Source organism: Bos indicus, chromosome 3, assembly GCF_029378745.1.
Source record: "Bos indicus isolate NIAB-ARS_2022 breed Sahiwal x Tharparkar chromosome 3, NIAB-ARS_B.indTharparkar_mat_pri_1.0, whole genome shotgun sequence".
Lineage (NCBI taxonomy): Eukaryota > Metazoa > Chordata > Mammalia > Artiodactyla > Bovidae > Bos > Bos indicus.
In genome coordinates, this window is record NC_091762.1 from 74262981 (window position 1) to 74289234 (window position 26254).

A 26254-nucleotide genomic window follows, 5' to 3' on the forward strand; every position below is an offset into this window, starting at 1 on the left:
AAAAAAAAAAAAAAAAAAAAAACCTTTGTGATCACAGTTCTAATAAGGACCTTATGAAATCTTTAGCTGCTGCTGCTGCTGCTAAGTCACTTCAGTTGTGTCCGACTCTATGCGACCCCATAGACGCCCTCCTACCAGGCTCCTCTGTCCCTGGGATTCTCCAGGCAAGAACACTGGAGTGGGTTGCCATTTCCTTCTCCAATGCATGAAAGTGAAAAGTGAAAGGGAAATCGCTCAGTCATGTCCGACTCTTAGCGACCACATGGACTGCACCCTACCAGGCTCCTCCATCCATGGGATTTTCCAGGCAAGAGTACTGGAATGGAGTGCCATTGCCTTCTCCGAATCTTTAGCTATAGGTCTCTTACTCTCCAGAGGAGGGGAAGTCCCATTTTATTTAATCCTGACAATAGCTAATTGAGTGCTTCCCTGGTAGCTCAGATGGTAAAGAATCTGCCTGCAATGTAGGAGATCCAGCTTCTATCCCTGGGTTGGAAAAACCCCCTGGAGAAGGGAATAGCTACCTATTCCAGTATTCTTGCCTGGAGAATTGCATGGAGTGAGGAGCCTGGAGGGCTACAGTCGATGGGTCACAAAGAGTTGGACACTATTGAGTGACTAACACACATACACAGCTAATCAAAGTAGATATAACTTTTACCCTTACCTTTTGTCTCACTGTATCTTACTGTTCACACTGTTTGTTGAACCCATGGTAGGCAAGGCGTGAGCAGGAAAGCTGGAAGAAAACTCCAAGGAGTGGTAGGAACTGCAGACACATTTATACTCTCCTGACTGGCACAGCAGCCATAGCAGCAGACACGCTGTAGTCTCTCCTCTCGTGGCTGACCCAGCAGACACAGCCATAAGGCAGCCATAACGCAGCCTCAAAGGTTTTTCAGGTGGAGCTTATATATGTTTATAGGACAAAAGGGCCCTGTGGCCAATCAGGTACATTGTGACCACTTGTGCAGTGCTATAAGTAATCTCAGCTGTCACATAACCATGTATTTACAAAACGTGGGGCGAGAATGAGAGGCCGTGGGGCAAGAGCCTGATCACTGCCATCCTGGCTAATTTGCTCTTTCCTACACCTTGAAAACTAAAACTTTAAAAAGAAATATAAACTTCACATGGCCAGTTTTTAAATGACAGAGCAAGGAATGAAATTCAGAACTATGTAATGATAAACTTCACGCTCTTATCTGTGTTGTATGGGAGACACCTTGTACTAGCTTAGGAAGTCAATTGTTAAATATTCAAACTTTTTTGAGTTGGTTGTTAAACAAAACCATTAGTGAAAATCAAATTACTCAGGGGTTAATAGCTGCCTGTCACTCTGGCTAAGCCATGAGAAGAACACCATGGGAAAAGAATAAAAGTGAAATACAGCAACTAAGTATAATCTAAACAAAAAGTACATCAGGCTGATTAGTTAGGATTGTCATGCCTTGCTGAGCTCAGGAGGAACATAGCATGAACCGTGGAACACCAGGTCGTGCAAATTCAGAATGCTGCTTGAGCACGCTCTGATTGTTCTTTCGATGGTCATGTGAGGACTGCTGCCCCTGGCTGTGTAATACCCTTGGTACTAGGAGATAACATAAAAGTACAAAGAACATCAATTCTGGGATGTGACTGGGGCATGGGAACCTTATGTTATCTAAAAACCAGATACTTTCTGCATACCAAGAGCTCAATAAAAGTGATGTGTCAGCGGGGCTCTTGATCCTAGAGGTCTTAAGTCCCCCAATCCCATCTTGAAAACTTTAATTCTGTCTCTAGTTTCCTGCTTCCAAACTGTGCGTCGACCATTTTCGATCCCTACAAGCTGCGCTGGGCGCAGCAAAATTATACAAGCTAATTAATTACAAAGGTAATAAGTAGCCAAAAATACATTGCTTCCTCACTAATTAACTACACTACTATCGCTGTTCCTGAATTTATGTTTTTTTTTAATATCTTTAAGGTAGAACAGCCTATAAAATGGTGGGCTACTGCACATCTGTTCCCAACTCAAGTTCAATGATTTCAAGTTTATAACTTGAAAGGGGCCAGGATGGCATTATTTATATCATAGGAATTAGCAGTACTCCGCTTCCCTACCAGAGGTGATTATTAAATATTTATCATTACACTATTTCTCTCAATGATTACACTATCCAACCCTTGAAGAGTGATTATTTCTCTCTATGAAAATGCTTCACTACAACCAAATGTATCAGAGAATTGATCTTATCACTGCCATGTAAGAGAGTTCCAGAAAAACATCTATTTCTGCTTTATTGACTATGCCAAAGCCTTTGACTGTGTGGATCACAATAAACTGTGGAAAATTCTGAAAGAGATGGGAATACCAGGCCACCTGACCTGCCTCTTGAGAAACCTATATGCAGGTCAGGAAGCAACAATTAGAACTGGACATGGAACAACAAACTGGTTCCAAATAGGAAAAGGAATCCGTCAAGGCTGTATATTGTCACCTTGCTTATTTAACTTATATGCAGAGTACATCATGAGAAACACTGGGCTGAAAGAAGCACAAGCTGGAATCAAGATTGCCAGGAGAAATATCAATAACCTCAGATATGCAGATGACACCACCCTTATGGCAGAAAGTGAAGAGGAACTAAAGAGCCTCTTGATGAAAGTGAAAGAGGAGAGTGAAAAAATTGGCTTAAAGCTCAACATTCAGAAAACGAAGATCATGGCATCTGGTCCCATCACTTCATGGGAAATAGATGGGGAAACAGTGGAAACAGTGTCAGACTTTATTTTTGGGGGCTCCAAAATCACTGCAGATGGTGATTGCAGCCATGAAATTAAAAGACACTTACTCCTTGGAAGAAAAGTTATGACCAACCTAGATAGCATGTTCAAAAGCAGAGATATTACTTTGCCAACAAAGGTCCATCTAGTCAAGGCTATGGTTTTTCCAGTGGTCATGTATGGATGTGAGAGTTGGACTGTAAAGAAAGCTGAGCACCAAAGAATTGATGCTTTTGAACTGTGGTGCTGGAGAACACTCTTGAGAGTCCCTTGAACTGCAAGGAGATCCAACCAGTCCATCCTAAAGAAGATCAGTCCTGGGTGTTCATTGGAAGGACTGATGCTGAAGCTGAAACTCCAATACTTTGGCCACCTCATGAGAAGAGTTGACTCATTGGAAAAGACTCTGATGCTGGGAGGGATTGGGGGCAGGAGGAGAAGGGGACGACAGAGGATGAGATGGCTGGATGGCATCACCGACTTGATGGACGTGAGTTTGAGTGAACTGCGGGAGTTGGTGATGGACAGGGAGGCCTGGCATGCTACGATTCATGAAGTGGCAAAGAGTTGGACACGACTTAGCAACTGAACTGAACTAAACTACCATGTAATCTGGCACCCCTGTGGTCTAAAGAGTTAACAGAATCTTAGATATTTCACATACTGTGGACTAGGGTAGGTAAATAAATGTTCTACTTTCTATAGTAATAGAAAAGAACAAAATCCATTCTCCTCAAACTGACAGATGCCCATGACAGTAAATGTATTACTTACATGACAAGTATCAGTGAAGTGATATATTGCTGTCCCTCTTAAATGACCTTTCTGAGCAAAGGAGTAATTTAATATCTAGAAAATGAAATGAAAAATACAAAATATAAAACTTGTTTAGACTACAGACAGTAAAAGAAACATACTGAAAGATCTTAAATCAACTCTCTGTGTGCAGAAAATTCATATATTAAGGAAGAAGTAACTGGCGGAATTTTTGCCCAAAGAGCCTCTGATCCCCTAACACACACCTCCATTGATTACCCACCTTATTTCAAATCTAGTCACAAAAGTCAGAAGAGCCAAAATCTTTATCCTCAATTCCCACTTGAACTTAACAATTTATTTTGCATAAAGTCATGTGCTGACATATGCCCTGTGAAATCAAAATGAATTATTCTTCTCTATTAATACTACACAGTACTGTTGTTCAAAGATATTTATGAAATTGTTATATATTTTCAGAACTTGATATATATGAAGCACTGCAACAGCCAAGTGTTTAGTAATATGTTCTAAATTTTCCTCTAAGCCATGTTTCTAGCAAACCATAGGTAAATATGAAAAGCAGAAGATAACATGAAATTAGAAAATTGCTTCATTAAGACTAATTCTGTGCCACAGTTCCTTACTTTCCAATAAAGAGCAGCTACAAAGCACAGAATAACAACTCCGAAAATTAAAGTTTAGCAAAGGCTGTTTTTTAATTGAACTTATTGGATGACAGGTTCAATTCTGAAAATTTCGTAGAACCAAAAATTAGGAATATTGTCAGGAAAAGTCATTTAGTTTACCTTATTAGGCAGGAATACATCTATACCAGTATTTTCCAAAGTTCCACAAAATGATAACAGATGTTACATGAGAAAAAAGATTAGTCAAATAAGCTTGAAAAAGACTGGATTTCTTTTTTTTTAATAATCCCTCCTTTCTAGGTTTTGGGAGCCACTCTGTCTCCTTGACCCATCAGCCCCTACAAAGATAAAGCCCTACTGTAACTAGCCATAGGGTTTAGTACTATGTTTGTTGGTGCTCCTAAATCTGTCCAAACCTTTATAATTAAACTCTTCTTAAAATATCTAATTAAGTGTCTCAACTATTTCCTGCCAGGTTCCTGACTGATAGACACATCTCAACCATTTCCTCACCTGGTGTATAGAACAACACCACTTTTTGAGTAAAAAATATGGTAGGCCACGAAAGTGAGGCCATTCACATTGTCTACGTCATTTAAAGTCTAAAAAAGATCAAGGATTCAGCCTTGCTGGAAGACAAGCAAGCACCCTGATGACAGCTGTCAATGGGTGATCCTCATCAATGGGGACAAAAGGAAATCCTAATAGCTGTTCAGTCTAAGCAACGCATGCCACTCATTGGAATGGAGACTAGATGATGTGCAGAAGTAACACAAGTCTGGGCATCTCCCAAGAAATAGTCACAGAGATGTCTGGCATGGACAGAGCTTGGTGATCTCTTGAGGCTAACATCATACCAGTCCACATAGCTCCTCTAATCTTCTCTTTCCCATTGCATGGAGTCCTACCCAATCTACGGACAAGAAAATAATATATTTGCCCAAATGTTTTTTGTTTTCCACTATGGATTTTTGAACTTAAAATGAAGAATTGCTTCTTGGAGTCTTATTTTCATTATTCCAGGACTGATGGGAAGTCTCCCAAAATATAGGAGGAGAACTGTAATAAAACATGAAGTGGAAGGAAACCTATCAGTATATCCCCCAGTGCATTTTCTTGCCACATAAATTTTGAAAGGTTCTAGTTCAAAATGATGGAGCCTATACATATGTTTACTTCTCCTCTCCTCCCCAAAGTCCTCTTGAAATAACACTATAAATCTATAAATGGAATAAATTTATAAAGGCACTGAATGTATAATGACAGGTAAAGATTTTAACAGATACCTGAAAAACCAAAGGCATTAAAACTAAATCAACAAAGAAATAATAATTGAGGAGGCCAGAACTTAGATTATGCATAGGAGAAAATTGGAATAGAGATAGAAACTCTTTTCATAACAAATCAAAAGCTCTTCCTGAATTTATAGGTAGAGAAACCAAGAGTAAGAGAAGAAAAGCTACCAGAAAGAATAGCAAAGTGGCTATTGCAGGAATATGCTTCAGGCAGGCCTGAAGCCTAAAACCTGCCAATGGGGGTGGCAAGCCTAGAATTTACCTTTAATCTCTCCATTCCTACAATAGCACTGAGGGATGCTTTGGGAGTGCTAACAATTACAATATTTTCAAATGCTGAGCAGAGAGGCACATAGCACAAATCTCTAGAGAAAGCAGTCATAAGGGACCAACTATATATAAAACAAGTATAAGGTTGTCAAGACGAGTGTCCTGAAGAGTCATCACCCAGACTAAGTAGTAGTATTAGTAGGCAGCCAATTTCATGGGCATTTGAGAGTGAGAGGGTCTTACTCATCCAGCTGAAGTGCTGCTGTGTACAGCCAATTTGTGAGCAGTAGCTTTGCCCTTTACATGCTTAAGGAAACTTGTATAGTCTGTCCTATGTTTAAACAGTGTTCTGCCAATCACATAACCATCCTATTTTGACTAATTGCAGACTGGTGTCAAGAGAAGGATTCACACACACATACACATGCATACCACCCCCCAAAACAACCACATGAGACAGATCAGATTCTCAGGCCATATAGTATAGTGGTTATAAGTATAGTCTCTAGTCCATAACTGCCTTTAGTTTTCTTCAAAATGAGGATGATACTTTAACTCTCAATACATTTAAGCTTTATCTGAGACTGCAATGAGTTAATACACACAAAATTTCCTGTACCCGTCACATAGAAAACATTATCTATGTGATTTATGATTAAAAAAATCATTTTATTACAGCTACTTGAAGGCTTATAGATTTTTCTATAAAAGGCCAGAGAGTAAATATTTTAGGTTTTGTAGGCCAAATATGATCCTTGTTGCATAGTATTGTGTGTGTGTGTATGCGTGTATTTACAAGTCTAAATATGTAAAAACCATGCTTAACTCACAGGCCATACAAAAGCAGCCTGCAGGCAAAATTTGGCCTACGGTCTGCAATTTGCCAACCCCTGTTTTAAAACATCATTTCACTTTCTATTGTAGGGATAAACATCCAACCATTTTCATTAAGAAGTGGCAATCTCACACTGAGACTCTAAATCACCTATTAAGAACATGTATGAAAAGATAAAGGAAAATTATTGCCCAAGATTTGTAGACTTAGAGAAAACAAGTACATTGTCAGTACCCTCCTTATCTCACTTGGGCCTGTCCAAGAGAATCATCTCTTCTAAATAAAATTATGCCCATGAGAATAAATTGCTTATCCTCTTTAGATGAATTATTTTGACAACATTACAATTCAGTACTCTTCGGAGACATGTATCATCCTGGAAATGAACTTACAGATGTCAATTTCTCAGACATATCTATCTAAACATTTTTCTATTTAGACTGAATAGGAGGGGTTATCAAATGGATAATAGTTAGCAGAGATAAAACATATTACACAAGGCAGTTAAAAATGAGTTATAGTTAATAAAACATCAGGAATTCTAGCATCAGGAATATAGAAAAGGAAGGAGTAGGGGGAACAGTTATATGCTGAAAACTGGTACAAAAGAACATAGCAAGTTGCCCCAGAAGACTGAAAATAAGGCCAGCAGTCTTTCGTGGACGTGACATATGAATGAACCTGGACATATCCATGCAGGACCTCACAAGGCCCTGAAATGGCAGCATCTCTCCTAAACAAGTTCTGATGCTAACTGGACATGCAAAACAAGAGATTATAATTTTACAAGGTCAACCTGAAAGCATTTAATTTCTTGGGAATCTCTTTGGTGCTGAAGCATTTAAAATAAACCACAAGGGATGGTACGGGGAGGGAGGAAGGAGGAGGGTTCAGGATGGGAAACACGTGTATACCTGTGGCGGATTCATGTTGATATATGGCAAAACCAATACAATATTGTAAAGTTAAAAAATAAAATAAACCACAAAATCTTAAGAACAAATTTCTGATCGTGGCCAAAAACAGAAAGCTCAATGCCTGGTCAACCTCATCAAGATTTTGGCAAAACTATATTCTACATTTGTGTATCTTTTTGAGCTAAATTTACTAAGTCTCAAGCATAAGGTAATTGGAGCTTTATATTGGGAGAATCATTCAATTAATACAAATTAACAATTTGGGAGTATAGGCATACTATGCATTGATATATGATATATACGTAAATACACACAAATAATATATTCCTTTTATATATTCATATTCTGTATATAAAAGAACAGATATTTGAATTGAAATTTCCTGTTGCTAAAAAATGATGACCTCTCTGCTTTAATCTTATGTGAAGATGAAAACTATTAGAAATGGGCCAAACATTTCTGCAATTATTAGTAAAGGAATTACAGAATATTTAAATAAAATTTTAAACATAATATTAAATATGTTGTAATGCAATGTGCTCTTGTCTATTTCAGTTGAGTCTTGTGGAACTAGGGAGTGTTACTTGCATAAATTGTTCCACTTGAAACTCTCGGGTTTGAAAACATTCTGATGATTCTTGGCATTTACTGAGATGTACTATCTGACATTCTCTAACTGAAATCTTAGACTGATACAATAACATTGAGCTAATAATTATTTGTATATATCATTTGTAACTCAAAAGCAAAACTATCTGACACAAAAGATGTGTACTGACTGAAGTTTCCATAGAAATAAAAAGTTAAAAGTTACTTTTAGGCAAAATCTCAAAGACATCCTTTATTGTGGGTGTCTTCTGTTTACAATTCCACTTAAATTAGATGTCATCTGCCTTTGTTGTTGTTCAGTTGCTCAGTTGTGTCTGACTTTGTGACCCCATGGACTGTAGCACACCAGGCTCTTCTGTCCTCCACTGTTGCCTGGAGTTTGCTCAAATTCATGTCCATTAGGTCAGTGATGCTATCTAACCCTCTCATCCTCTGCCACCTCCTTATCCTTTTACCTTCAATCTTTCCCAGCATTAGGATCTGCCTATATCTTCTTTACATCATGAGAAACGCTGGGCTGGAAGAAGCACAAGCTGGAATCAAGATTGCCAGGAGAAATACCAATAACCTCAGGTATGCAGGTGACACCGCCCTTATGGCAGAAAGTGAAGAGGGACTAAAAAGCCTCTTGATGAAAGTGAAAGAGGAGAGTGAAAAAGTTGGCTTAAAGCTCAACATTCAGGAAACAAAGATCATGGCATCCAGTCCCATCACTTCATGGGAAATAGATGGGGAAACAGTGGAAACAGTGTCAAACTTTATTTTTCTGGGCTCCAAAATCACTGCAGTTGGTGACTGCAGCCATGAAATTAAAAGACGCTTACTCCTTGGAAGAAAAGTTATGACCAACCTAGACAGCCTATTGAAAAGCAGAGACATGACTTTGCCAACAAAGGTCCGTCTAGTCAAGGCTATGGTTTTTCCAGTAGTCGTGTATGGATGTGAGAGTTGGACTGTGAAGAAAGCTGAGCACCGAAGAATTGATGCTTTTGAACTGTGGTGTTGGAGAAGACTCTTGAGAGTCCCTTGGACTGCAAGGAGATCCAACCAGTCCATCCTAAAGGAGATCAGCCCTGGGATTTCTTTGGAAAGAATGATGCTAAAGCTGAAACTCCAGTACTTTGGCCACCTGATGTGAAGAGTTGACACATTGGAAAAGACTCTGATGCTGGGAGGGATTGGGGACAGGAGGAGAAGGGGACGACAGAGGATGAGATGGGTGGATGGCATCACCGATTTGATGGACGTGAGTTTGAGTGAACTCCGGGAGTTGGTGATGGACAGGGAGGCCTGGCGTGCTGCAATTCATGGGGTCGCAAAGAGTCGGACACGACTGAGCGACTTAACTGAACTGAACTGATACCTTCTTTATAATTTCTTAGGAGAAAAGGTAGAATATTTTTTACTTCTCATAGAGTCCGTCCTCTAAAATGCTAACGAGGGGAATGGTTTAGGGTAATACATTCTAAGGTACTTGAGGAAGGGAATAAAAATAGAATAAGAAAGGACTTATAAAAATAAGACAAAATGTTGCTTGGTATGACAATATGCTACATCAAAACTGCTAGAAAAAGAAGAAATTATATTTTTAAAATCTCATATTAGGGCTTATATAGAAACTTTGTTTAAAAATATCATAAAATTATCTTATCTTTAAAAAGAAAAAATATATATATTTTCTGCTCTGTACCTCAGGTGGCTTCATTGACATGCTGTATCCCCAACTCTTATACAAAATACTAAAATTTCTATGTTGAGCCCCTGATTTGATCTTTATTGTTATTTCTGAACAAAAACAACTAAAGTCTTGTGGAGAGTGTGGCACATTAAAAGTAGATATGGTGATAGAGTCAATAGTCTCAGGATGAGCCTGAAACATCCCACTGAAGTTAGAAAACAAGGACTCTTATTTTTGTTTTTGTGCCTTCCTGTACCATTTACATGATTATTACTGTGCCTGCATACCGTGCAAGTGTATAGATATAAATAAGTAAATAAAACATAGTGAAAGAAAGTGTTAATTGCTCAGTTGTGTCTGACTGTTTGTGACCCCATGGACTGTAGCCTGCCAGGCTCCTCTGTCCATGGGATTTTCCAGGTAAGAATACTGGAGTAGATAGACATTCCCTTCTCCAGGGTATCTCCTGACCAGGAATCAAAGCCAGGTATCCTGCACTGCAGGCAGATTCTTTACTGTCTGAGCTAATGTAGATACTATTATATAAGTCAAGTCCACATTATAAAATAATAGGGTGAAAACACTGCTACCTTTATATACCATGCCTTCTCACAGAATGGCAGTATGAAATTTATTTAACAGAAAACACCATGGAAAATGTTATCAATGGCTAACATAAGGATTGAAAATTTCTCCTTCCCCAAATGACTATTATCCACTTATCTAATGGTCTTTGGCTTATTCCTGATGATCAAAAAATATGGTGGGTGGGCTACATGGGCTTCATCAGTATGTCCTCCTTCTATATTCTTTTCAGGTCTATAAGTTTCCTGCTACTCTGGTACCCATGGATAGTTCTGCAGTTTCTGGTATATCCTCAACTATCATATTGCCTCCTTTAAACGTTCACATACAGAATACTCATAATTTTGCCCACTAGGAAAGTGAAAGAATCTTGGAGTTGTCATTTATACTGGTAGGCTGGTAGAGAAATTCACTGTTTTTTGTTTAAGTTGTGATTTGTAGCATTTGCTTCTTGCTATGATGTAAATATCAATAACCTCAGATATGCAGATGACACCACTCTTATGGCAGAAAGTGAAGAAGAACTAAAGAGCCTCTTGATGAAGGTGAAAGAGGAGAGTGAAAAAGTTGGCTTAAAGCTCAACATTCAGAAAATGAAGATCATGGCATCCGGTCCCATCACTTCATGGGAAATAGATGGGGAAACAGTGGAAACAGTGGCAGACTTTATTTTGGGGGGCTCCAAAATCACTGCAGATGGTGATGGCAGCCATGAAAAGACGCTTACTCTTTGGAAGGAAAATTATGACCAACCTAGACATTATATTAAAAAGCAGAGACATTACTTTGTCAACAAAGGTCCATCTAGCCAAGGCTATGGTTTTTCTAGTAGTTATGTGTAGATGTGAGAGTTGGACTATAAAGAAAGCTGAGCACCAAAGAATTGATGCTTTTGAACTGTGGTGTTGGAGAAGACTCTTGAGAGTCCCTGGGACTGCAAGGAGATCCAACCAGTCCATCCTAAAGGAGATCAGTCCTGGGTGTTCATTGGAAGGACTGATGCTTAAGCTGAAACTCCAGTACTTTGGCCACCTCATGGGAAGAGTTGACTCATTGGAAAAGACCCTGATGCTTGGAAAGATTGAGGGCAGGAAAAGAAGGGGATGACAGAGTATGAGATGGTTGGATGTCATCACCGACTCGATGGACATGGGTTTGAGTGGACTCCAGGAGTTGGTGATGGACAGGGAGGCCTGGCATGCTGCAGTTCATGGGGTCACAAAGAGTAGGACATGACTGAGCGACTGAACTGAACTGATGATGTAAATACTTCCATCATGGCTAATTTCAAGCTACCAACAGTTTAACAACTGTCTCACAAAATTCCTAAGTAACTGACAAGTGTATTTCATAAATGTGAAGAATCACCAACACACCACTGGCACTGCTTTCTTTAATTTTCCTTATCTCAGCCTTTTTCAGTGGCTTTTTACATGCAAAAAAAGTTACATCTGGCTGTCTTGGCAAATATTGCTGTTGTTTAGTTGCTAAGTTGTGTCTGACTCTGTGTGACACCATGGACTGCAGCATCTCAGACTTCCCTGTCCTTTACCATCTCCTGGAGTTTGCTCAAATTTATGGGAAACACTACTCCCCATAAATTCACAGATCCCACTTTCTTTGCCCTAAATTTTTTCCTCAGTGTCCACACCCAGTGTTGGCAGCAGAGGCTGACATTGTCAACCTAGTATTTCCTACTTGTTTATAAAACTTTTACACATTACATATGCAAGTATTGATTTTTAAAAAGAAAATGAAAGTAAAGGGAAGAGAAGGGAAAAGAGGAGAACAGAGTAAAGGAAGTATTGTTGTCCCCTGTCTTTTTCAAACTTATTACTTGCCTTGTGTCACAATCATTCTTGCACATGTACTATCACTTTCTGAAGTTAATTTATGTGTCTCCAAAGCCTAGCCCACAGTGAAACCTTCAATAAATATTGAAAAAATGGAATGAATGATAATTCACAAACAAAAATGAATCTTGTTTCAATACCAAAGCACAAAATAAGTAGCCAACATTCTGATTTCCAAATTTCACTTTGTTTGCCATCAGTTCTCCACCCAAGCTGGTATTGCCAGCCCAAAATCAAGATCCTCTTACAGTAGACCTATTGCCTTTGCATTTTCTTCCTAAAATGGGAAACACATACTGTACCTGCCTTACTCTATTTAAGGTAATACGTGCTTCACTGAGATAATCACTCTTTGCTGAAAATAGATCAACTCTGTTGTTTGGTGCTCAGTGTTACTTTTTTCCTTCCAGATAAAGAGGGATGCCCCCACAGACAAGTGCAGCACAATGTGACTATCAGAATAGGTGAGATTTTGGTTTTATTTCTTAGTCTTAATTGTCAAGGTACCATTAAGAGCTGTCTGCTGCTGATGAGATCAGTTAGTTCAGTAGATAGTTAATGCTGAGCTCTTTGAAATACCTTGCACATTTCACTCAGAACTTTTAAAATTTTTAAATAAAAATGAACCATCCCCTCACAATAGGAAGAAAAGACTAACGTAGCTTTTGTTGTTGTTATTGTTGTTCATTTGCTTCATGCAGCAAGTATGAATCTTAATCAGATAAATTAGTAAAACCACAGTCCATTATTGTTTGTAAATCATCTAATTTCTATTCTGAGAAGCAAGTCACACTGAGTTTGTGAGAAATTCAACTTCAGGTAATTCCAGACTTTCTCCCACCCCCAGGTTTGTATTGAGGTTCTAATGTCTTACTCCAGGTCTGGGCTTTAGAACACTGATCATAAGGTATCTGTTCACATTTGTTAACAGCTACATTCTGCTGCAGCCACACGATCCCATCAAGTCCACCAGTGTGTCATTTCCATGCCACGTGTAGAGCAGGGGCTCTTTAACAAAGCTGGGACCCTAAGCTTGGCATCTAACCCACCTGATTTATTGCCTGGAGATTTCCCCTGAAGCCCTGCTACAGCCTTGGGTACTTCCAGGGTGGACATAAGCATCCCCTCTGTTCAAGAATCAGCAGACTTGTTTCATCCCTGAGACCTGGAGAAAGCTCTTTTCCCTTTGGCAAACCTTCTGTCTCTCTTGGTTTCACATAGAGATACCAATTTCCTCTCTCTTCAAGTTTTATTATCCTCAGTGGGCAAACAGAAGCCAGGAAACCCTGCCAAAGACTTTTCATGTATCAAGGATACATGAAATGTGTTGTCTGCTTGAATGGAGGACAGAAAAGACAAAATTTCAAGGAGAAAAAAATGAACACCTCAACTTTCAATTAATAACTCAAAAAAAAAAAAAAAAAAAAGAATCCATGTTAGCAAAATATCTACCAATCATCTTCCTTCTGCTTGCTGCTAAGTCACTTCAGTCTTGTCCGACTCTGTGCGACCCCATAGACGGCAGCCCATCAGGCTCCCCCGTCCCTGGGATTCTCCAGGCAGGAACACTGGAGTGGGTTGCTATTTCCTTCTCCAATGCATGAAAGTGAAAAGTGAAAGGGAAATCGCTCAGTCATGTCCGACTCTTAGCAACCCCCTGGACTGCAGCCTACCAGGCTCCTCTGTCCATGGGATTTTCCAGGCAAGAGTACTGGAGTGGGGTGCCATCGCCTTCTCCGTCCTTCTGCTTAGGAATATCTATATTTAGGGATTTCAGAGAGGTTTCAACAGAGGTGACCTAGCTTTTCTACGCTCCATCCTTCTCCCTCAAAACACCAGCTGAGGTACGTTTCTGTCCTTTCTATCTTATTCTTTGCCCAATTAAAGAAACATTCTGCTATAAAGTAGGAAAATGCCTAAACAGTATAATGTAAGGGATGGGAGGAAGGTATATCCCTACTCAATGATACTTGTTTCTGTTCCTGATGACTTCAGCACTATCACAATGTCTCAGTTAACTCAAACAGGGGCTCTGTATAAACCTAGAGGAGTGGGATGGGGAGGGAGGTTCAAGAGGGAGGATGCATATGTACACCTATGGCTGATTCTTGTTGATGTTTGACAGAGAAACAACAAAATTCTCAATTTTCTCAAAATTTTCGAAAAAGGAATTATCCTTAAATTAAAAAATAATAAATTTTTAAAAATGCTTTGAATTAAGGCATAGCTACGGGGTACTTGAGGCTTTCCTGGTGCCTCAGTGATGAAGAATCCACCTGCCAATGCAGGATACATGAGAGATGTGGGTTCTATCACTGGGTGAGGAAGATCCCCTGGAGGAGGAGATGGCAACCCACTCCAGTATTCTTGTCTGGGAAATCCCACAGACAGAAGAGCCTGGTGGGCTACAGTCCATGAGATTGCAAAAGAGTGGACACAACTTAATGACTAAACAACAGCTACACCAGGGTACTTAAAAATAACCCAAGGATTCAACTATTCATTCAACGAATATTTACTGATGATTTATATATGTCAGACACTCTGCTGGCACAAGATATACTACAATAAATAAGCAAGCACGGTTCCCTTTGCATGGAGTCTACAGTCTACTCATGAAGAAAGACATGGTAAAACATTTCTAAAATAATTATGTGATTACAATCATAAGGGGTATGAAAGGAAAATGGAGAAAGCTGTGAGACTGTACAATAGGGGGCTTTTGTAATAGGGACTCTCTGATGAAGCAGCTTTTAGACCAGAACTTAAAAAGTAAATGAGAAGAGGAGGGTTTTAAAGCATTGCACACAGCAAGTCTGGAGGCTTGAAATAAATAGAATGTCATTTAGAATTTTAAAAAATAAAAACCTCTAGTAGTTGAATCCTAAGGGTGAGAGAGCATGCCTCAAATTGAGACCAGAAGTTGAACAAGGGCTAGGAGTAGTCAAGAGTCAGACACAACTGAGCGACTGAACTGAACTGAACTGAGAAGTCAGGGCTGTGTAAACCATAAGAAAGACCTTGGTGTTTATCCAAAAAGGCACTGAAGTGTGTTTTAAGTAGAGCAATGAATGATCAGGTTTGTTTAAGAATTCCAGCTGCTGTGCAGAAAATGAATTGGAGAGAGGCAAAGACTGAATATGTAAAACATTATGCCATTATCAGCTATTAGCATCCTAGTCTCTCAAATTCTTTCTAAGTAGCTGTTGATACACAAGTATGACAATTAAGGCCCTCAGACTGAGAGTCCTCACAATTCCATATCCTCACTGAACTGCTCCTCTCTATGTATATCTCTCTTCTTTTTCTCACATCCCTTTTCTTATAATAATGTCTGGAAAAACATAAATACAGTATACTAACGCATATATATGGAATTTAGAAAGATGGTAACAATAACCTGGTGTACGAGACAGCAAAAGAGACACTGATGTATAGAACAGTCTTATGGACTCTGTGGGAGAGGGAGAGGGTGGGAAGATTTGGTAGAATGGCATTGAAACATGTAAAATATCATGTAAGAAACGAGTTGCCAGTCCAGGTTCGATGCACGATACTGGATGCTTGGGGCTAGTGCACTGGGACGACCCAGAGGGATGGTATGGGGAGGGAGGAGGGAGGAGGGTTCAGGATGGGGAACACATGTATACCTGTGGTGGATTCATTTTGATATTTGGCAAAACTAATACAATTATGTAAAGTTTAAAAATAAAATAAAATTAGAAAAAAAAATAAAAATAATGTCTCTTCTTGGCATAACAGGTCCATTGCCAGGACCCCTGTCTTAATCAGGGAGGTCCACAAACCCTTGCCAATTAAGCCTCGTCTCACTTTTACCACTGGTGCCCTATGACCATGGACTGGAGTCCTGCCCCTGAACTCTAGTCTAGGACATAATGCTTTGTTATTTGCCAAGAGTTCAGCTGATAATGCCTCTTCTAAGACTTCATGTAACTATGCTTCATGTTTTGAGACACTCCCTACACTCTACTAACACCTCCTGCTGCTGCTGCTAAGTCGCTTCAGTCATGTCCGACCCCATAGACAGCAACCCACCAGGCTCCCCCGTCCCTGGGATTCTCCAGGCAAGAACACTGGAGTGGGTTGCCATTTACTTCTCCAATGCATGAAAGTGAAAAGTGAAAGTGAAGACGTTCAGTTCAAGGTAATATCGTTTCTCGCCTCAGTTATCCAAACTGTCTACTGACGCATCTTCCTTTATCAAGTCTTACTTCCCTCCAATGCTTTGACTCACACTGACACAAAAATCTCTAAACCAAAAATTTTGCTGTGTCAACCTGCTTCAATGGTTTCACATTTCTTATATACAAAATGCAAACTCCTCACATGACATACGGGGCTCTTTATAACAGGACCCCACTTACCTTTTCAGTCTTGTCTCACACTCTCCTTTACACTCGTGTTTCAGTCATCCTTAACTTATTTAAGAATTTAAGTAGTGTTTGTTGCTCAGTCATGTTTGACTCTTTGCAACCCCATGGACTGTAGCCTGCCAGACTCCTCTGTCCATGGAATTCTCCAGACAAGAAAACTGGAGTGGATTGCCATTTCCACTTCCAGAGGATCTTCCTGACCCAGGGCTCAAACCCAGGTCTCCTGCATTGCACACAGATTCTTTACAATCTGAGCCACCAAGAGTTTAAGTTGAGGCTGGACCTACTGGGGTACTCACCTCACTGGAGTACCATGAAATACTGGTTTGCTAACTTGGGTCTTTAACTCTTTGTTTATGTTGGTGTTGCTCCTATAAAGAGTGAGCTCCCACAAATGTAAATAAAAATATTCTCCTTGTTCCCCAGATACACTAAGTTAATAAGTATTTCTGCAAAACATATTTCTGCAAAATAACTAGAAGTCGGCAGTAAGTTGAATTTCCAAAACCAAATAATATGTGGCATAGTGCTGTTTATCTGGGATGAGTAGCTTATTTTATTATCTAAATTTTGCATTTTTAACACACCTCCCAAGAAACTCTGTGATTCAAAACACACACAAACTGAAGAGAGAGATGAAAATGGGGAACATTTCACTGAATAATTCCACAATATCGACTCTGCTTTGACCCTGCTGAAGTGAATTACTAAGTGAATGTGTTTTGCATATAATTTTTTGTAATAGAAAAATCAATTTCTCCCTGGCCCCAAGAAATAAATATTGAGTGAATAGTTTTTAAATATCCATTTTAAGGGGTGACAAAATGCTAGCCTGCCTAACAGGCCCTGATTCTCAGCACACTCTTGCAAGCCCCCTGTGCTTTTTCATGCCTATTTTCTCTCCCCAAAACAAACTTCGTTGCCTCATGCTATTGCCTATTCAGCTTAACTAATATTCCCTTTAAGGGCACCTGCATGACCCCCAGACTAAGGCAGATCCCTCTGAATACTCATCTATCTTCTTATACTTTGCTTAGGATTTCACTGTGTCCCCATTCTCCCAGACCTTAAGCAAGATGTTCTATCTTCATTTTGTTGACTTATATATCCCAAGGGCCTTCCTGGTGGCTCAAGTGGTAAAAAACAAAAATCCACCTGCAATACAGGAGTTGCAGGAGACTCGGGTTTGACTTAGGTTTGATCCCTGAGTAGGGAAGATCCCCTGGAGGAAGGCATGGCAATCCACTGCAGTATTTTTTCTGGAGAATTACACAGACAGAGGAGCCTGGTGGGCTATAGTTCATGAAGTCATAAAGAGTTGGACATGACTGATGTGACTGAGCATGCGTGCATGCATACTCCAAGGACTTAGACCAGTGCCCAGAAGTTCCTCAGTGATTATTGGATGAATAAATAAATACATGAATAAAAGATTACTCCATGTTAGACCTCCTGATTCTTTGGCTGAACTGCCCCTGTCATTTATCTGTATAACTTACAGTTACCAGCTTCTGCTTAAAGCTGTGTCTATGAACTGAATGAATGAAAATTTAGAATTAACTGTACCTGCACCCAGGCACATGGACATTTTCAACCATGAACACAGAACAAGTAAACGAGAAGACACTACACAGCATGAATTGTCTCTTGCATAATCTTATTTATGGCTAAACCTGCACACATTTCTGCCCAGTTTTCATAGGGAACCCCAACTCCAGGTGTTGGGAAAACAGTTGAAGTCCCAACCCTGTAACTTCCAAAGAACTATAGCTAATGTGGCTCCAATGAATTCAAAGCTACAGAGAATGGCAAGGCAAAACAATTGCCTAGGAAATTATTGATGAACTAAGAAATAAGCAGTTTTCTTCTAGCTGATGCAATCACTCCAAGGTTGCAGTAAGTGCTTACTATATTCCAGGGCATTGCGCTATCTTTTGCAAACATTATTTGATTTAAAAAAACATAAAAACCTTACAAGGTAGGTTGCACTCATGTTATACCCATTCTATATATGAGAAAACTGAGGCCCAGGGAAGTTAAATTGTTTAAGATCACCTAGTTAGGGAATGGGTGGGCTTCCCAGGTGGCACTAGTGGTTAAAAAAAAAAAAAAAAAAAAACAACCAAAAAAAAACCCTTCTGCCAATGCAGGAGACATAAGAGATGTGAGTTCGATCCCTTGGTCAGAAATATCTCCCAGAGGAGGGCATGGCAACCCACGCCAGTATTCTTGCCTGGAGAATCCCATGGACAGAAGAGCCTGGTGGGCTACAGTCCATGGGGTCGCAAAGAGTTGGACACGACTGAAGCAACTTAGCATGCACACAGAGCCAAAATTCCAAATGGATCTGACTCCAGTATTCAGACACCCTTAACAGAGCTTAGTCCTTCTACCTCCCACCCTCCAATTAACTGCAAGAGAAAATGCAAACTAGTTTCAAGAACCAAAACAAGTTAATGAAAAAAAAATTTAATCTTTCTGTTTATAATGTCATAATTCTTCCTTTTGGGTTCTTTTCAACCAGCTGTTGCATGCACTACTTTTGTGGTAAATAACATTTCTTTTAACAGAAAAGATTCCTCACTGTTTACATCTAAAATTAATTAAGAATGATTAGGAAGCATACAGGAAAAAATACCTAACCAAATTATTTTGAATGCACTCTATAAAGTACATGAAACAGAACCATTGAAAGATCTTGCCATTATTTCAAAAAGAAATACATTAAAATTGCTTATTATTAATCATCAGATCAGATCAGATCAGATAATAGGGTTTTTAATAAATTTGTAATACTATTAAGTGTAAACAACCCATTAATTGTGGAATATTTATGGAGAGAGAGGTTAGTGTATTGATTAAAGGGAAAAATATATTTAGAAAATGCTAAAAATAATACTATCAAAAAGAAGTATTACACTGGGGAGTGGGAGGGGGAGATAGTAACCCTGAAGATATTGAAGCAGGGCCACCCTTTCTCCTTGAGACCTTGGAGAAGGATGTGTGGGCCTGTGTGTATGTTTAGAGGGGACTGACTCAATGGACGTGAGTCTGAGTGAACTCCGGGAGTTGGTGATGGACAGGGAGGCCTGGACTGCTGTGATTCATGGGGTTGCAAAGAGTCAGACACGTCTGAGCAACTGAACTGAACTGAACTGAACTGAAGCAGGAAACACATTCTATGTTGACATAAACTGAGCCATTGGAAACAAAGCCTGTGAAGGTGACTATGATAAAGCTAAACATATGCCAGGGTCTGTACTAGGCTCTTTACATGGATCTTCACAGATTTTCAACAGAGAGAGTTCAAAATCAATGAAAGACACAGCTTTGGGAGATCAAAGATGCTTTCATTTGAATTAAAGATTTAAAAAAAAAAAACAATTGTTAAAAATCATTTAGACCTTGGCAAGCAATAAATAAGAAAATTTGTTTGAACTTACTATATTTCTAACGTTTCATTAGAAGTCGTGACAAGTTTTTTCAAAAGTATGTTCTGATATCAGAGGGTCATATAATCTATGAAGGAGTTAAATCTAACAAGTGAAGTTAAAATACAGTAACAGTTCAGAAAAAGGAAATTTATATGAGGTCAAATGAGGCAGGCAGCATTGGATCTGTGCCTTAAGAGAAGTACAGGAATTAGATAAATGAGGGCAGAAGAGAGAGACTGCTATAGACCAAAGGAATTACATGAGCAAAGCAACACAGAAGAAATTCAATGTGCCTTATTAAAGGCTATAAGGTTTGACTGGTTGGAACTAAGAACAGGTTCTGGGGAGAAATGAGAAAGAGTTAGACCTATAAATTGGAATGAGATTATGGCAAGCCTTAATTAATTAAAATATGAAGTACCTGAATTCTAATTGGTCTTTGCAGTTTCTTCATCACTCCATCCATCTCACTGAAATCTAAGTGAGTAACATCCAGACACCAACTGAGTAGCTTCCATCTATATTCATTGCTAATTCAATAGCCTCGTGTCCAATTGCTGTTCAGTAACTTCAACTAGGGGACTTCCCTGGTGGTCCAGTGGTTAAGAAGGTTGCCAATGCAGGGGATATGCTGCCACTGCAGGGAATATGATTTGATCCCTTGTCCAGAAACTAGGATCCCACGTGCCATGCACCACAACTACTGAAGCCCATGTGCCCTAAAACCCATGCTCTGTAAGAGAAGCCATCGCAGTGATAAGTCCAGGCACCACTGGAGAGAAGCCCACACTCATGGCAACTAGAGAAAGCCCATATGCCCCACCAGAAAGAACTAGTGCAGCCAAAAAAACAAAACAAAACTCCAACTAGGATTTGAAACAGGTTTAGAGGTCGTACCATATCCCTTATGTGGAATAAGAAGTTGATGCCCAAGGAAGGTTTCCCTTCCTAATACCAGCATCCTCTGCATGGTATCAAGCCTCTCAGTGCATTGCAGCAGCTTCCCTGGCCCTCAGTGCCTGCCTCCTGGAGGAAAGCATGGGTATCACTGTGCAGAGAGTCCAGACGTGTTAACACGAAACATGGGATTCATCAGCCTAAGATGCCACCTGGTAAGCACAGCTCACCCATAAATCCAGCCCACGCCTGTCATGATCTCCTCAGAGTCTCTGAAAATAGAATGTTCTACACAGCAAAGCAGTTTTCTTTCTCACATTTGGTGGGGAGTGGAAGGCACGTTTTCCAAAGACAGAATAATGTGAGTGTGAAAGCTGGACTCCTGTATAACTCAGCACCCTTTCTGCCATCGTAGCAAGCCACCTCTGTCAAATGTGCTGAGTCTCATGTCAACAGTAGTAACTATGTGGGAAAAGGTGCTCCTTGTAGCCACTGCAGGCTGTCGTAGTGAAAAATACTGAAAACGCGAGCACTGTTACATGGTGAACTTGTCACTCTAAGTAGGATAATGCCTAATGTGGTAAAGAAAATGACGCAAACACCTGACAGTAAATCTCTTTTATGATATTTTCCTAGAAATTGAAGAAACACCTACATAATCCCTAACCTTAGGAAGGAATATGAAAAGAAATATAGTCCTTAGTGACATGGACTTCATGCTGGATGGGATGTTCAAGATCATTAATAACAGCTCTTTTGCCAGTGGAAGAAATTGAGACCTAGAAAAGGAAAAAGATTTGACCCAAATCCATATCACTTTTATAGGCAGAGCACAACTATTTGGCTAAATGTCTTGCTTTTTCTAATGATGCCATGCTAGTAACAAACATTTGCAGTCCATAACAATAGGGCATGTATTATTATAGTTGATTTTTACTGCAACTTTGTGAGGTTTATTATCGTCCCCTTCACACAGATCCAAAACCCAAGGCTCAGAAAAATCAATTGACATGTCAAACAGCTCATGGAAAAGGTAGGGCTCACACGTGCCTCTTCAGCCCAACATTCTGAGTCAGTTCGCAGTACCATGTTTTCCAGTGTCTTGCAGACAGAACTCAATAGAAACTGCTCCACTTCCCCAGTGTACCTATACAGGTGACTGTAGCTATTAAAAGGAGGCAGCTGTTCATCAACCACTTCATTCAGGAAGTGGTGCTCTGGTATGAGCACCTACTGCATACCAGAAAATTATCTAGGTCATGGTGATAGAGCAGTAAGAACCATAGATGCAGTCACTGGTCTCATGGAGACAGACAATAAACAAAAATATAACATATTTAAGTACAAGCAGAAATGAGTGCGAGAGATGGTTAGACAGCATCACTGACTCAATGGACACGAATCTGAGTAAACTCCAGGAGACAGTGAAGGACAGAGGAGCTTTAAGTGCTGCAGTCCATGGGGTCACGAAGAGTTGGACACAACTTAGTGACTGAACAACAACAAATATAGTTAGCTCAGATTATAGAGATGGTGAGGGACAGGGAAGCCTGGCGTGTTGTAGTCCCTAGAGTCACAAAGAGCTGGACAGGACTGCATGATGAACAACAGCAACAAGAGTTTAAAGAGTGTTGGGAATAGCAATTCCTACTCACAAGGGCTCTGTCTCAACCTGAGCAAATCAGCATGCATAGATCTTATATACAATGACTGTAAACAAAAGTAACAAACTCAAGTTCACTGATCTTTCAATTCAGTTCAGTTGCTCAATCATGTCTGACTCTTTGCAACCCCATGAATCACAGCACATCAGGCCTCCCTGTCCATCACCAACTCCCGGAGTCCACCCAAACCCATGTCCATTGTGTCAGTGATGCCATCCAACCATCTCATCCTCTGTCATCCCCTTCTTCTCCTGTCCTCAATCTTTTGCAGCATCAGGGTCTTTTCAAATGAGTCAGCTCTTTGCATCGGGTGGCCAAAGTATTGGAGTTTCAGCTTCAACATCAGTCCCTCCAATGAACACCCAGGACTGATCTCCTTTAGGATGGACTGGTTGGATCTCCTTGCAGTCCAAGGGACTCTCAAGAGTCTTCTCCAACACCACAGTTCAAAAGCATCAATTCTTTGGCGCTCAGCTTTCTTTATAGTCCAACTCTCATATCCATACATGACCACTGGAAAAACTATAGCCTTGACTAGATGGAACTTTGTTGAAAAAGTAATGTCTCTGCTTTTGAACATGCTATCTAGGTTGGTCATAACTTTCCTTCCAAGGAGCAAGCATCTTTTAATTTCATGGCTGCAATCACCATCTGCAGTGATTTTGGAGCCCAAAAAAATAAAGTCTGCCACTGTTTCTACTGTTTCCCCATCTATTTGTCATGAAGTGATGGATCAGATGGATGATCTTAGTTTTCTGAATGTTGAGCTTTAAGCCAACTTTTTCAATCTCCTCTTTCACTTTCATCAAGAGGCTCTTTAGTTCCTCTTCACTTTCTGCCATAAGGGTGGTGTCATCTGCGTATCTAAGGTATTGATATTTCTCCCACAATCTTGATTCCAGCTTGTGCTTCCTCCAGCCCAGCGTTTCTCATGAGATACTCTGCATATAAGTTAAATAAGCAGGGTGACAATATATAGCCTTGACATACTCCTTTTCCTATTTGGAACCAGTCTGTTGCTCCATGTCCAGTTCTAACTGTTGCTTCCTGACCTGCATACAAATTTCTCAAGAGGCAGGTCAGGTGGTCTGGTATTCCCATCTCTTTCAGAATTTTCCAGTTTATTGTGATCCACACACTCAAAGGCTTTGGCATAGTCAATAAAGCAGAAATAGTTCTTCTGTAACTCTCTTGCTTTTTCAATGATCCAGCAGATGTTGCCAATTTGATCTCTGGTTCCTCTGCCTTTTCTAAAGCCAGTTTGAACATCTGGAAGTTCACGGTTCACATATTGCTAAAACCTGGCTTGGAGAATTTTGAGCATTACTTTTCTAGCATGTGAGATAAGTGCAATTGTGTGTAGTTTGAGCATTCTTTGGCATTACATTTCTTTGGGATTAGATGAAAACTGACCTTTTCCAGTCATGTGGCCACTGCTGAGTTTTCTAAATTTGCTGACTTATTGAGTGCAACACTTACACAGCATCATCTTTTACAATTTGAAATAGCTCAACTGGAATTCCATCACCTCCACTAGCTTTGTTCGTAGTGATGCTTCCTAAGGCCCACATGACTTCACATTCCAGGATGTCCGACTCTAGGTGAGTGGGAGTGATCACACCTTCATGATTATCTGGGTCATGAAGATCTTTTTTGTATAGTTCTTCTGTGTATTCTTGCCACTTCTTCTTAATATCTTCTGCTTCTTTTAGGTCCATACCATTTCTGTCCTTTATTGTGCCCATCTTTGCATGAAATGTTCCCTTGGTATCTCTAAATTTCTTGAAGAGATCTCATCTTTCCCATTCTATTGTTTTCCTCTATTTCTTTGCATTGATCACTGAGGAAGGCTTTCTTATCTCTCCTTGTTATTCTTTGTAACTCTGCATTCAAATGGGTGTATCTTTCCTTTTCTCCTTTGCTTTTTGCTTGTCTTCCTTTCACAGCTATTTGTAAGGCTTCCTCAGACAGCCATTTTGCTGTTTTGCATTTCTTTTTCTTGGGGATGGTCTTGCTCCCTGTTTCCTGTACAGTGTCACGAACCTCCGTCCATAGTTCATCAGGCACTCTATCAGATTTAGTCCATTAAATCTATTTCTCACCTCCACTGTATAGTCATAAGGGATTTGATTTTAGGTCATACCTGAATGGTCTAGTGGTTTTCCCTACTTTCTTCAATTTAAATCTGAATCTGACATTAATCTTTAGGGATCCACAAACTACAGTCAGTGTTTCCAATAGATAAATAAATGGACAAACAAACAGTGATAGCATAAGTTGAATATATTTTAAGAGAAAACTCTAGAAGTTACTTTTAACTTTTAAGATAGATTCTGTCAACTTTGCAAAAGCACAGACTATCTAGACTTCATAAAAATTCCTGAGTAACAGATATCCATGTCATAAAAAATGGAACCACAGTCATTATTTAATAAATGCAATTTGCATAGAATCATTCCAAAAATTAGGGATTCTACAAAGTAGTCCTTGCCTACAATAAGGTTGTAATTCACCAACTGTCCTAGATCAAAATAGAAAGAATTCCTGCCCTGGTATCTCTTGCTGATAACTCTACCCTTTCACAGTCAGGCAGACTACTCTGAAAAGAACCTAGGTATGCTCTTTCAAGAAATATCAATAACCTCAGATATGCAGATGACACCACCCTAATGGCAGAAAGTGAAGAGAAACCAGAGACTCTTGATGAAGGTGAAAGAGGAGAATGGTTTAAAAAAAAACTAGCTTAAAATTCAACATTCCAAAGCTAAGATCATGGCATTTGGCATCATTTCATGGCAAATAGATGGGGAAAAAAATGGAAACAGTGACAGACTTTAATTTCTTGGGCTCCGAAATCACTGTGGGCAGTGACTGCAGCCATAAAATTAAAAGACACTTGCTCCTTGGAATAAAAGCTATGACAAACCTAGATAGTATTAAAAAGCAGAGATATCACTTTGCCAACAAAGGTCCATCTAGTCAAAGCCATGGTTTTTCCAGGAGTCATGTATGGATGTGAGAGTTGGGCCATAAAGAAGGCTGAGTGCCAAAGAATTGATGCTTTCGAACTGTGGTGTTGGAGAAGACTCTTCAGAGTTCCTTGGACAGAAAGGAGATCAAATCAGTCAATCCTAAAGGAAATAAACCCTGAATATTCATTAGAAGAACTGATGCTAAAGCTGAAACTCCAATACTCTGGCCACGTGATGAGAAGAGCCAACTCATTGTAAAAAACCCTGATGTTGGGAAAGACTGAGGGCAGGAGGAGAAGGGGACAACAGAGCATAAGATGGTTGAATGGCATCACTGACTCAATGGACATGAGTTTGAGCAAACTCCAGGAGACAGTGAAGGACAGGGAGGCCTGGTGTGCTGCAGTGCATAGGGTCACAAAGAGTCAGATGCTACTGAGTGACTGAACAACAATTGCTCTTATTGCAGCTGGCAATGCAGGCCCCAGGCAAACCTGAATAATCAATAAAATAGATATCCTTTACCATCTAGAGCTGTCCTTATTCATATGAGTACTTATTGTTCCTATACCAATATTTCCTTAGGAGCCAAAGTACATTGTGTGGTATTGATATCTACCACCTGCAATCATTTTAAGGCTAATCGCTCCATCCTCAAGACATTGCTGAGAGAAAA

The 26254-nt window shown here is 39.8% G+C and overlaps 1 long non-coding RNA gene across 2 annotated transcripts in view; it reads right to left on the minus strand.

Annotated features, from left to right (window-relative positions):
• The window catches only part of LOC109557069 (uncharacterized), a 176911-nt gene that overhangs the window by 26933 nt on the left and 123724 nt on the right, over positions 1-26254 (minus strand). Inside the window, exon 6 of one of the 2 annotated variants that reach the window (XR_011565839.1) lies at positions 3547-3618. The exons of the other annotated variant lie outside the window; for it this stretch is intronic. This is a non-coding gene — a long non-coding RNA (uncharacterized lncRNA). Of the gene's footprint in view, positions 1-3546; positions 3619-26254 lie in introns of those variants that run through there. 2 annotated transcript variants of the gene reach the window in all.